Source organism: Myotis nattereri (assembly GCF_964212035.1).
Source record: "Myotis nattereri genome assembly, chromosome: 14".
NCBI lineage: Eukaryota > Metazoa > Chordata > Mammalia > Chiroptera > Vespertilionidae > Myotis > Myotis nattereri.
The window spans coordinates 29,949,653-29,962,232 of record NC_138089.1 but is presented as its reverse complement, the minus strand read 5'-3'; the positions used below and the strand labels follow the sequence as shown (position 1 = coordinate 29,962,232).

Genomic DNA, 12,580 nt, shown 5'->3' with positions numbered 1-12,580 from the left:
TGTTTTTGCCTCATTTCAGCCTTAGATATTTCAACATTACCTTTCAGTTCCGATTCATTTGCTTCTGGATGTTTGCTTTTCATCACATTCAAAATAGGATTTTACCTTTTTTTTTTTTTAAAAAAAGCCCTAAAAACAAAACAACAACAAAACTCTGCTACCAGATGGTGTCTCCCCTTTCTTCTTGCATTTGCTGTCTTTTAAATAATGTATGTTGTATTGTTAATTAATGTGACTATCAAATTAAACACTTGAAACTTCCGTGTTTATTATGCAGGTAGGAGGTAAGGTGGGACCTATTTTTAACTCTTATGCACGCCATGGTGTGCAAACAATTTGGTTCTCAAATTTGTATTTTCAGTGCTGGTATCAGTGGTTTGATTTTCAGCAAATGTGACAGTGGCCTTTGCAGTGGTCAGCTTCGGGCTTTGAACTCTCAGAGGAGGAAGGGGAAAACATTCAACACACCACCTCCTTGGTTGCAGCCTCAGAGAAACCTTGGATGAGAACCTTCCTTTTTTCAATCCTGTTTTCCTGTTGATAAATTCAGTTCTCGTGATCACAGTGCATCCAAGCTGTTCTGCGTATGATTTTTGTGTGTGTGACAATTGCATCTAAAACTTGTGAGCAAGAAGACGGAGAAATCGGTCTCCATCGCTTCACATAAAAATGGCTGAGTGTCTTGTCATGCTAGCATTGCATTAAGTGATACATACAGGTAGGTTGAAATTTGCATGTTTTATAGAATTTGAGCCATGCAGCAAGAATATTATGGATTAAAATATGACTTTTAAAACAAAAATTAAATAAGACAGTTGTAATTTTTTTGGAGGGGGGTATTAAATTGGATAGCCTTTTCTAGTCAGATAGTATAGAAATATATAGCTTTTATAAACTTATAAAATGATTCTGCAATAAGATGATTTCTTTTTAAAAAACCATATGTATAGTAGGTGTGGCGCCGTTAGACAACAAAAGAATTTTTTGGAAAAGTCTGTTGATTCAGCTCCATTTTAGCTTGAAACTAAAAATAAATGGGTTTCTGGAGATAATTTCGAAGAGCGCAAACAAGCTTAATATGAAACATTTAAAATATTTAAATTTTAAGAAGCGGTCTTTAAACGTGTTATATGAAAGATGAAAATAACATATACTTAAAGATTAATTTTAGATAATATGCAAGAATAAATACATTTTTATATACCTATTACTAGGGAGAGGAAGAGTTACAATTTTAAAAGGGGAAATATTAAATGTAAATGGTCCTGTAAGAAGAAAAAGAGCTTCATGAATGAAACAGTGTCTAGGATGGCTCATTGCAGACCATACAGCTGTGGTTCTGCAAGTACCAAATTCTGGCACTATTCAAAATAATTTCATGGGCTCTTTCCTTTGAGGTTAACTTCTCAAATATATTTTAGTTTTTCAAATTAACCCTGGGCCAGAACCTGTTTCCTTGGTAACCAAATCTTATTTTTAAATGCAATAACAGATATGCAAAAGGTTGTCTTAAAAAAAGAAACAAATGTTTAATGAAAAATTTATAGTTCTTTTTCCTCTGATATAGAGTCTGAACTGGTTTTAGACATTTTTAAAATGCGGTCTTCAAGCCTTAAAAACAAGACATATTTCTGCACATATAGAGAAAGCTGGCACAGTGAGAGCTTTTTTCCTCCCTCCTTTGTGCTCAGCACTTTCAAAATTAAGGTTTTCTTTGAAATGTGCTCTAGAATGCTGGTCAAGGTTTGTGTACAAAGGTGTAGTTTCATTATCACGAGTTCACCAGCGCCACCGAAACAAAAGGCATCTCAGAAATTCTGAGAATCAGAAAATGCTTAGGCTCTTGTTTTCCTTGATCCCTCCATTGGTAACCTCGGAGCTCTCGATAGAGAAAGACCCAAAGCCAAGCCCACCCCAGTGATAAGTGCACATTGAGCCTTTGTGGAAACGTCCTTGTAGATGTGTTCGGGGAAAGATGCTGTAAACCCCAAACCTCCCCGAGGTTTGCTCCGATGTGAAGAACCTTGAGATTCAGAACCATTTGTGCAAACAGTTGCTGTATTCTAGCAGCTTGTCATATTCAAAAGCACTGTCTGTAAAATCTAACCTCTTACGGGCTAAAGGTTTGTTGTTGCTGTTGTTGTGTTGTTTAGAGGCCAACTTAAATATTTTGCTTAGAGTCTTTGTTTGGCTCAGTTATATGAGATCATGATTCATCTCCCAGTGATTTCGTTCTTTGGGCTGCCATGAAAATATCCTTCCTGCAACACCTCAACACTGCCCCCCCCCCTTTTTTTTTCCGGTTGTTCAGGAGCCATTTTCCTTCTTGCCTGTGACTTAAATGACTAAGTACATTTTTAATATGGCATCAATCAGAAGATCATAAACTGAAGGGAAATGCCAGAAACCTGATTCAGTATTTCCTACTTATTTTAATACCAGTAGCATTAACAGGTGCAATAGGAGCAAGCTAATTGTCATTTGCTCTTGAGCAAATAATGAGCCAGGCATTTGTAATTAATGTACTATTGCTACTCAGAAAGATACAACTACAATGCCTTCTGTTTTGATAGGCTGGTACAGATTAATAATTTTCAGTCTTAATCACAAGATTAGATGGATGCAATGGAATTGTTTTACCATAAAAATGAATGCCTGATAGATTCAACAGTGTATTTCTTCTTTATAAAATGTCAATCGTTTTCTTTTTAACTCCATCATGATTGCATCTTCTTGGAGACTTTCATCCCTAAATAATTTTTTTGAGGCATTATTCATTTATGTTGTTCTTGGTCTTGCCTAGAAGAATTTTAAACACAATTCAAGGAGCTTGAAGTATATTGTACTATTGTCATTCTAATAAATAGAGCAGTGAATGGAAGACTAATTATTATTTATTACATTGTTGGGTTTCGTCTTAATGTCTTGCCTCCATATTTCACAGAAATCTTTTCAAGGCACAATACTTTTCTAAACTTACCCATTTACAATTATTATTAAATTTGCTAGATTAATAAAAAACACTGCCTATCAATTATTAAGGATGGTACTTAGTCATTCTCATTGTTCAGAAGGCTATGCTTAACTAATTTACACTTTTTGGCTAAGGTGTTTATACTGGGCAGGCCAGAGCAGGTGCGACATGAAGAATGTGCAAACAACTGCTTTGTTCTCACCAAAATGAAATGGGAAAATCTGTGGTTTTCTGCCTGAATGATTTATAGTATAAAATTCTCAACTCTTTTTTTCTTTGGAAAATAGGACATGTTTTTCCAAACCTTAACTTGGGCTTTTTTTCCTTTTTAACCTGTCTCTAGTAATGATCTGTTTAGTCACGTAAATGGGAAATATTACATTTAGTCATCCAAAATATATTCATCCAGGTTGATATTTATTGTGTTATATCTTCTAATTAAAGGATTTCATCTCACCCAGCCAGCATGGCTCAGTGGTTGGGCGTCATCCTTGAACCAGGAGGTCACAGTTCAATTCCTGGTCAGGGCATATGCCTGGGTTGTGGGCTCAATCTCCAGTGTGGGGCGTGCAGGAGGCAGCCGATCAATGATTCTCTCTCATCATTGACACTTCTGTCTCTCTCTCCCTCTCCCTTCCTCTCTGAAATCAATAAAAATATATTTTTCAAAAAAAGAGATTTCATCTCTTCCTACTAGAATGATGTTGATCTACCTCAACCATTACTGTGGCTCCCTCATAGACAGATGGTAGCCAGGCCATGTCTCAGAGCTGGTTGCTATAGGGAGAGGAGTCTGGACGAAGATCTAGCACCTTTCTCTCTAGCACTAACTCATGCTGAGCCTTTAAGTTCCTGGTTGACACATTTATTGAGCACCTGCTATATAGGCCAGGCATATTTTAGAGGCTGGAAATACCGTAATGAAGAAGAGATACCAGGGCCTGCTTCTCAATGACCTGCCTCTAGCGCAGGGCTGGGCAAACTTTTTGACTCGAGGGTCACAATGGGTTCTTAAACTGGACCGGAGGGCCGGAACAAAGGCATGGATGGAGTGTTTGTGTGAACTAATATAAATTCAAAGGAAACATCATTACATAAAAGGGTACGGTCTTTTTTTTTTTTTTTTTTAGTTTTATTCGTTTCAAACGGGCCGGATCCGGCCTGTGGGCCGTAGTTTGCCCATGGCTGCTCTAGTGTGATAGAGGAAAATAAATATGTAAACAATTAATTAAAGAATACAAGTGCGCCCTAGCTGGTTTGGCTCAGCGGATAGAGCGTGGGCCTGCGGACTCAAGGGTCCCAGGTTCGATTCTGGTCAAGGTCATGTACCTGGGTTGCGGGCACATCCCCAGTAGGGGGCGTGCAGGAGGCAGCTGAATCGATGTTTCTCTCTCATCGATGTTTCTAACTCGCTATCCCTCTCCCTCTCCCTTCCTCTCTGTAAAAAATCAATAAAATATATTTAAAAAAAAAAGAATACAAGTGCAAAGACAAAAAATAAAATTAAAAAAGCAATGTGACCCCCAGCAGATATGACTCAGTGGTTGAGTGTCAACCCCTGCACCAAGATGTCACTGGTTCGATTACCAGTCAGGGTACTTGCCCGGGTTTTGGGCTCAATCCCCAGAAGGGGGCATGTTGGAGGCAGCTGATTGAGGTTGCTCTCTCATCAATGTTTTGATCTCTCTATTCCTCTCCCTTCCTCTCTCTTAAAAAATAAATAAGAAACATTTAAAAAATAAAAAGCAATATGACATGTTGGGAGGAAGAGAGCCACTTTAGAATGATGAGCCAGGGAAAGCCTTCGTAAAGAGATGGCATTTAAGTGGAGACCTACATGGTAGGATAGACTCAACCAGGAGAGAGCATTACCAGCCAGAGGGGTGTTCATGCACAAACTGCAAACTTTCCTTTCCTAGTGTAACTACCATGATATCAGAGCCAGGTTTGACGACTTTGTGGACTGAGCCTTATTCAGGTAAGCTTCCCCTGCAGTGAGAAGGTGGGTCAGGACCTCCTGGCTGGTTTTAGTCAAATTCCCAGGACATGGTGCCTGTGGGGTCATTGCCTGTGCCCCAGTCCCATCTGGAGACGCCTAAGAAGGTGCAGTGAAATTCTGCGCATTGCAGTCCCAGGTGGCGATAAAATTTTGGTGCAGGCTCAGTGCTAACTCAAGAAATCCACTAAAGAAAGGCTTCTCAGAGCAAAATAACGTTCTGGGAAGCCTTTTGTTTTATTTTTCATACGAATCCCAGAGTTTACACTTAAGCCCAAACATTGAGCTAGTCATTACCTTTAATTTTTTTCAAAGGCGGAAAGGTCTATCCCATCTTGCCAAAAAATTGTCTTTGTCTCCCGTTGCCTAAAACTCTTCAGTTCTGCAGACCTCTTTGACAGCTGGTGGCTTTCTAAAGACCTTACTACTTGGAGTGATATTTCTCGACTTCAGCAAATAACACTAAGAAAATTCTTCCTAAGAACCAGAACTCTTTCATGCCTTGTAGGTTAGTCTACTGCCTGATGAAGTAGAACAAAAGGATAGGTTTGCTATATATATGTTTCAGAAGCGCCTTCTAAAGTGGATTCATAATTTAGTGGACTTTGCTAATCACACGTGAGAGGTGGCCTGGCTGACTCTTTATACTTTGGTTTTGACTAGCCACGAAACGTTCCACTGCATGACGATTGTTCTAGTCCTTCGTGGTAGAGTATCACCCATTAGTGGGAGAAGGAGCTCCAACAATTCAGTCCCCTTCTTCAAGCATTTGTTGAGCTTCTGCTGTGTGACAGACGCGGCTATGACTCAGGCAGAGTGGTATCTGACATGAAACTCCCTATGGAATTCTAGTCTAGGTTCCTACGCAAGGCCAGAACATCGTACGGACAGGCACAATTATGTGTCCTCTCCGTTCCAGAAAGAATGAATAGTGCGCTGTTCTCTTAGGCCTTTTATACTGTTCCCTGAAAGCCAGCCTTCCGTGTGGGCATCTCAGCTAATAGCAAGGATGGTTCTTCCCTGGGACACAGTGTCTCGCCCTCATTACCTCCCCAAGATGTCTTGGCTCCTAATAAGCCACCGTATGCCTGGCTGCCCTGCTGCAGGCTGGCCTGCCTGCATTGCCAGGTGACCTGGATAACGGCTGCCACTCTTTCGCATTCATGAGCAGATGTTAAGTTGAGAAGCCCTTGAATGCAAAAATTTGAATTTGTGATGCAGGCAAGATGCTTCTGTTTTTTCACCTTCCCTGGCTGACAGTGAGGGGTCTCGCTGCTGACTGTTCTGCTGCAGGCTTTGTGGGCAGCAGGTAAATCAAAGACCAGTCACCAAAGCACTTGTCGTTGTTAGGTGATCCCAGCATGGCTCTCCGTGGCCTAAATGTCTCAATGACCAGGAAATTGCTCTTTTGATCTTGTAACTCATTCTACATCTTTTCCCTTAATGGCTTCCTTGCTCCTGCAGCTATTCCTGCTCAGGGTTCAAGACTAGCACTTGTGTCCGCCCTCACTGTCTCTGGCCTGCAGAGGGGGTCTGTTTCCTGGTTCTGTTTTGTTTTAAAAATGTAAAGTGTAAATATTCTTTCTGTGTTCGTGAAAAGAGCGAGACCTTCCATGATTTTCTTTACATAATAAAATAAACCTCTCTCTTCCTTGCCCCGTGGTCATTGCTGCCAAATGGATATTTTGAGATTTATTTTCCTTTTGCCTGCTAAAATCTTCTACCCTGGCTGAGGCCTTCCTCTAATTAAGGCCTCACAGTCCTGCCCCTCTTCCCCAGTGCTGAGCACAACGTGGAGTCCCTGCCCTGAGGGCCTTACAAGCCAGTGAGATGAGAAAACAAAAGCCACCAGCTGAGAATGTGGTTAAATCCCAGAAGGGCAGTGCCCTTGTAATTTTCCCCCCTTCCTCATGTTTCTTGAGCTGTGGAAGAGAAGAGGGGAACCTTTAGTAGGGAAAGAAAAGGGTCACACCATTGAAAGATTCTCTAGAAATTGCAGGATATCAGGAAACAATGTAGAACAGAACAGGGCAGTCATCTGAGAGGCAAAGTGGTGAGATGGAGATGACCGCAGCCTGCGAGGACAGCAAGGGGGTGCAGCAACTAAGAAAGAAGGAACAAAGGGAGCGGTCAGGAGGCAGGCCGGCAGTGGGCGAACAAAAGGAGATGCTGCTGTGCTGCACCAGAAGCTGGGGGGTGTGCCCGCCCCCCCTCCCAGGGAGAAAGAATGGGGAGGAGTTTCAACTAGAAAAGAAGGCTTGGGAGAGCCCCTGAAAGGCAGGCTGCCGGCCTGCTGCATAGCGACCGGGTGCTCTGTTGTTCTCTCTGGCTTTGGCCATAATGTTGGCCTTGGTGCTTAACTGTCCCACGTGAGCTGTTATGAAGGACCTGCAGTCTTGGAGGTGATGTATCCGAGTCTTATGAAGTCTCCATCCCAAGGCCCCCATTCCGCATGCTGAGGATGCCAGAGGGCCCCACCCCATACCGCTTGACTGAATCTGGTTTAACCTTTAAATTAAATGAGCCGAGTTTTCACATGGGCTGTGACCTAGTGCTTTTGGTCGTCTACGAAGCTCAGGCTGGAGACAGACCCAAAATACCTGCGTTGAGGTGCAGAGTTTAGAAACTCTTTTCCCCAAAGTCATGTTGCTCACAGCAGGCATGTTGCTCTGCTTTTGCAGCGCCCAAAGCCGGTCCTTCCTTGCTCTTCATCAGCCTTTTCCAGTCCCTGGTCTGAGTGCCTAGCAAGCCATCTGCAGGGGATATTTCGAATGTCTTTTTTTGGTCTCCCGGAGACCATACCTGGCTGACACACGAGCACTGAATGTTGTCATCACCCCTGTACTTCTCGCTTAGCTCTTGCAGGAATGTGAACCGCAGAGTTCAGTTGCAGTGTGGACCGCAGGCCCACTTGCTCTGTCATTGGATAGTTAAGGAGCCATGTTTGACTCTTAGTCCAGTGCTCTTTCCACTAATGCTTTTAGGTCACAGAGGAAGTCCAGTTCTAAGCTAGGGGTTTGGAAGCTTTTTCTATAAAGGGTAAGTATTTTTTAAAATATTTTTATTGATTTTAGTGAGGAAGAGAGAGGAAGAGAGAGATAGAAACATCAATGATGAGAGAGAATCATCAATTGGCTGCTTCCTGCAGGTCCCACGCTGGAAATGGAGCCCGCAACCCAGGCATGTGCTCTAATCGGGATTCGAACCATGACCTCCTGGTTCATAGTTCGACGCTCAACCATTGAGCCATGCCGGCTGTGCAAGGGTAAATATTTTAGGCTTTGTGAATTAAGGCAAAATTGAAGATAGTATGTACTTATATGACAACAGAGAAAAATTTCCCAAAACTTTTTAATGGTGAAATTAAAAATATAATAATATATAATATTAAGTATAACAATAATAATCTATGCACTGCCATAGATACAGAAATGACTGTGGCTGGGTCCCAATAAAACTTTACCTATGGACACTGAAATTTGAGTTCCATGTAATTTTCATGTCATGAAATATTATTCTCCTTTTGGCCCCCCCCCCCCCCAAGCATTTAAAAATGTTAAGAACCATCCTCAGCTTGTACGTTATACAAAAACAGGTGGCAGGCAAATTTGGTCCAGAGACCATAGTTTGTGTACTTATTTTCTAAGTCAAAACCTGTAAATTGGTAGCTCATTGGCTATTCTAGTCCACATATGTATTTTGTTTGACTTTTAACAATAGTTTTAATTGAATCAGTTACCATTGTTTTTGTTTCTAATTTTTTGTTGTTGTTGTTAATCCTCAACAGAAGATATTTTTCCATTGATTTTTAAAGAGAGTGGAAGGGAGAGGGTGGGATAAGAGAGAGAGACTTCAATGAGAGAGAGACACACGGGTTGGTTGCCTCCTACACGCGGCACCAGGGATTGAGATTGCAACCCAGGTACATGCCCTTGACCAGAATGGAACCCGGGACCCTTCAATCTCCAGGCTGCCGCTCTATCCACTGAGCAAACAGGCTAAGGGCTCTAATATTGTAATTGTATTAACTTCTTTCTCCTAATTATAAAAGTAAAATATGATACTATTCAATAATTTGGAATGTTAGCATTTTGGCGTGTATCCTTTCAGTCTTTTATCCATGCCTTGTGATATTTTTAATAGTTGAGATAATATTTTGTGGACAATTTTGTATCTTTTTACTCATTTATATCATAAGTATTTTGTGTCATTTTAAAGTCTTTCATTAACATAATCTTTCAAAATTTTATTATGAACATTTTAAACAGATGGACAAACCAGTTAAATGAACCCTTGTGTCGCCATCACACAGCTTCAACTATTCTCAACTGCTGGCCAATCTTGTTTCATGTAAATCCTCTCTTGTAGTATTTTAAAGCAAATCCCAGATCATATAAGTTTTTCTTGAAATATTTTTGTATCATTCTCCAAAAGATAAAGATACTAAGAGAAAGCCCCTTTTTTTGTGGGGGGCGGAAATAAATGCTGATGTATTTAGGTATATAAGAGAATAATGTCTGCAGGAAAAAATAATAGATAAATAGATATGGGTAGAGTATATATAGGTATTTTTGGTACTATTTTTGCAACTTTTCTATAACTGAAATATTTCTTAAAAAGTTTTAAAAATGTGGATTACTAAAAAATACATTTTAAAATGTGGGTTACTAAGAAACAAAAATAACCACAGTGTCATTACCACACCAACAAAAACAATAATTCTTTAATATATCATAGCATTCATATGTGTCCAGTTTGGCCATTAAAAAACAACAACAACAACACACAATTTGTTCTAAGGTTTATACAGTGCAATTAATATTTCCTCAAATTTCATTTAATCTATAGATTTTCCTGCCTCTCATTCTTTTTTAAAAATATATATTTTATTGATTTTTTACAGAGAGGAAGGGAGAGGGATAGAGAGAGTTAGAAACATTGATCAGCTGCTTCCTGCACACCCCCTACTGGGGATGTGCCCGCAACTAAGGTACATGCCCTTGACTGGAATCAAACCTGGGACCCTTCAGTCCACAGGCTGACGCTCTATCCACTGAGCCAAACCAGCTAGGGCCCTTTCTTTCATTCTTGCTATTGCTATAAAAAATTGGTTGAGCCGAAACCGGTTTGGCTCAGTGGATAGAGCATCGGCCTGTGGACTGAGGGGTCCCGGGTTAGATTCCGGCCAAGGGCATGTACCTGGGTTGCGGGCATATCCCCAGTGGGAGATGTGCAGGAGGCAGCTGATCGATGTTTCTCTCTCATCGATGTTTCTGGCTCTCTATCTCTCTCCCTTCCTCTCTGTAAAAAATCAATAAAATATATTTAAAAAAAAAATTGGTTGAAAAAAACATTTGTCCCATAGTTTCCCACATTCTGAAATTTGATGATTGTGTTTCTTGGTGCTGTTTTACATGTTCCTCTGTCTCAGAAATTTCTTGTAAATGGCTAGTTACAAGTAGAGACTTGATCAGATTCAGATTCTTTTTTTTTTTTTTTAAGTAATCGACATTTCATATATTTTATATAAAATTCCTGGTTTGGGCTTCATTGGAAAATTGTGCGGACCTGGGATTCCCACCTGGCAACAGTTACTCTGGGGCTGGGTGGTGACCACCCGCACTCCCCATTTAGGTGGGACACCGGTTATCCTGTTGGCCCCGGTTCACATTACTTCCTGCTGGCTCCCGTGGGCATTGGAAGTTGACACCCCTTTTCTAAACACTGTCTCTTCCTGGGCTTTGGTAGACTTCTCAACACAGTATCACAAGAGGCCTTTCAGGAACGTGGTGGAGATTAGAGAAAATGGTTCAGACAGGCACTTTCTTAAAATGCTTTAAGAAAAGAGATAAGCAGCCACATCAAGGGAGGCCAAGCGATAGAATCTGTGCCCAGGATGAGGGAAAGAGAGGAAAAGTAAAACAATAAATTGAGTTCACAGAGTGCTGCAAATATGGGAGGCAGAATGAGTCAAAGGAAGCAAGTGGATTTAATAGACACACCACTTACATCTATTTATATATAATGATAATATTGAAACCTTAAAAAATAAAGAGAAGGGGGGCCATAAATGTTAAATTGGCCAATATTCCTAAATCAAAAAGTGCAAGCAGACAGTTGTAACATAATGGAATAGTGGGAATTAAAAGAAATGAGGTAGAAAACAAGGAACGCCTAAAAAGGCCACGGGAAAAGGATCAGGAGCCATGCTGTGGAGATGTTGAAGAATGGATATAAATTTAAGGAGAGAGGAGAGAATCTTAAAGTCTTAGGTATTTTTTGGTGATTAGCAAATCTATTACAATGAAAAGTATTCTAAAGCTATAGAAAAAGAAATCACATTGAGGTTTTTTGTTTTTTTAAAGAATAAACCTTTCCAGAAAAGAATAAAATGGTGACAAGTTGGGACGTTCCGGGAAATTTCCAGATAGTTCCCCATAGTCAGAAGAATGATTAAGAGAGAGAATCTGCGACTGGTTATGAGGAAGGGTGGAAAATTTCGAAGGACAGGCTGATTATGTAAGGTTTAGGTTGTGGTGTTTAAAACTGTTGCCATGATATTTTAGTTATTAATAACAATTTGGGGAAATCTACTCGTTTCTGGAGAAACATGTAGCTCTAACAAGAAAGAAATGCCACTGTATGTGAATTCCCAAGTGGATGTAAGGAGTCATTCATTTGCTAAGCCTCTTAGGAAAGCCAGAGCCGATTTCACCCTTAACAAGCTGTCGACAGCTTCTGATCAAGGTACCACCTTGGAACATGTTAGCAGCACAGAAAGTGGACTGCGGAGTCAGACCTGTGTTTAAATCCCTTTATGTCAGTCACCATGTGACCCTGGCAGCTTACCCATGGAAAATTTCTAGGGTATAAAGGTTGCTTTACACACTGAAGCTATGGTTCTGACCGCTTGGACTTAGAGCTCTGCATACTTGACTTCCAGCACTAAGAGCCACAACTGTTTACACTTACAGACAACTTACTATGTGCCAGGCACTACTGTAGATGCTTCTTATGTGCTATCCCATTTTATTATCAAAAAGCCCGACGAGGTAAGTGTTGTATTAAAAGTAGCCTCACTTTACAGATGAGGAAGCCAAGGTTCAGGGAAAGTGAGTAATTTGCCTAAAGTTATATAGTGAGTGACCGTGTAAAGTGACAAAGCTGGGCTTTAAACCCAGGCAGACAGAATCCAAAGGCCAAATTACTTTGCTCTACCACCTCCCACCTTCCAGTCTCAGAGAAGCCCAGAGAGCACTGCCCGTGGCTCCTAATTCAGGTGCCTCCATTTTGTTGGAGGCCCATGTGATTTTCCGTTTCCAAAAGCCTCAATGAAAACACATAAACTTGCAATCAAACCACAGGTTTCATTAGGTTGGAATCCACAATTAACAACAGGTTAGCTCAAGTTTTGTAGAAGCTCTGATTGGCAGTTACATTAACAAAAACACTGCAGGATCATTTTTCTAAGTGGGAAGATGAATCATTAGGTAATACGTGCAATTTGGTGGAATAGATCTTTCTAAACATGTGGCCTAGGGAGAGAGAATAAAGGGTGCTGGGCTTTGAGGGGGGTGGGAGCTGCTCGTGTACATGTGTATGCATGTTGT

General features: G+C 40.8%; 1 protein-coding gene across 5 annotated transcripts in view; it reads left to right on the top strand.

The window, feature by feature from the left end:
* Positions 1 to 12,580, top strand: part of ZBTB38 (zinc finger and BTB domain containing 38) — a 120,952-nt gene that overhangs the window by 60,019 nt on the left and 48,353 nt on the right. Inside the window, exon 1 of one of the 5 annotated variants that reach the window (XM_081106127.1) lies at positions 269 to 718. The exons of the other annotated variants lie outside the window; for them this stretch is intronic. The gene's annotated coding sequence lies outside the window, so the exon portion shown is untranslated. Of the gene's footprint in view, positions 1 to 268; positions 719 to 12,580 lie in introns of those variants that run through there. 5 annotated transcript variants of the gene reach the window in all.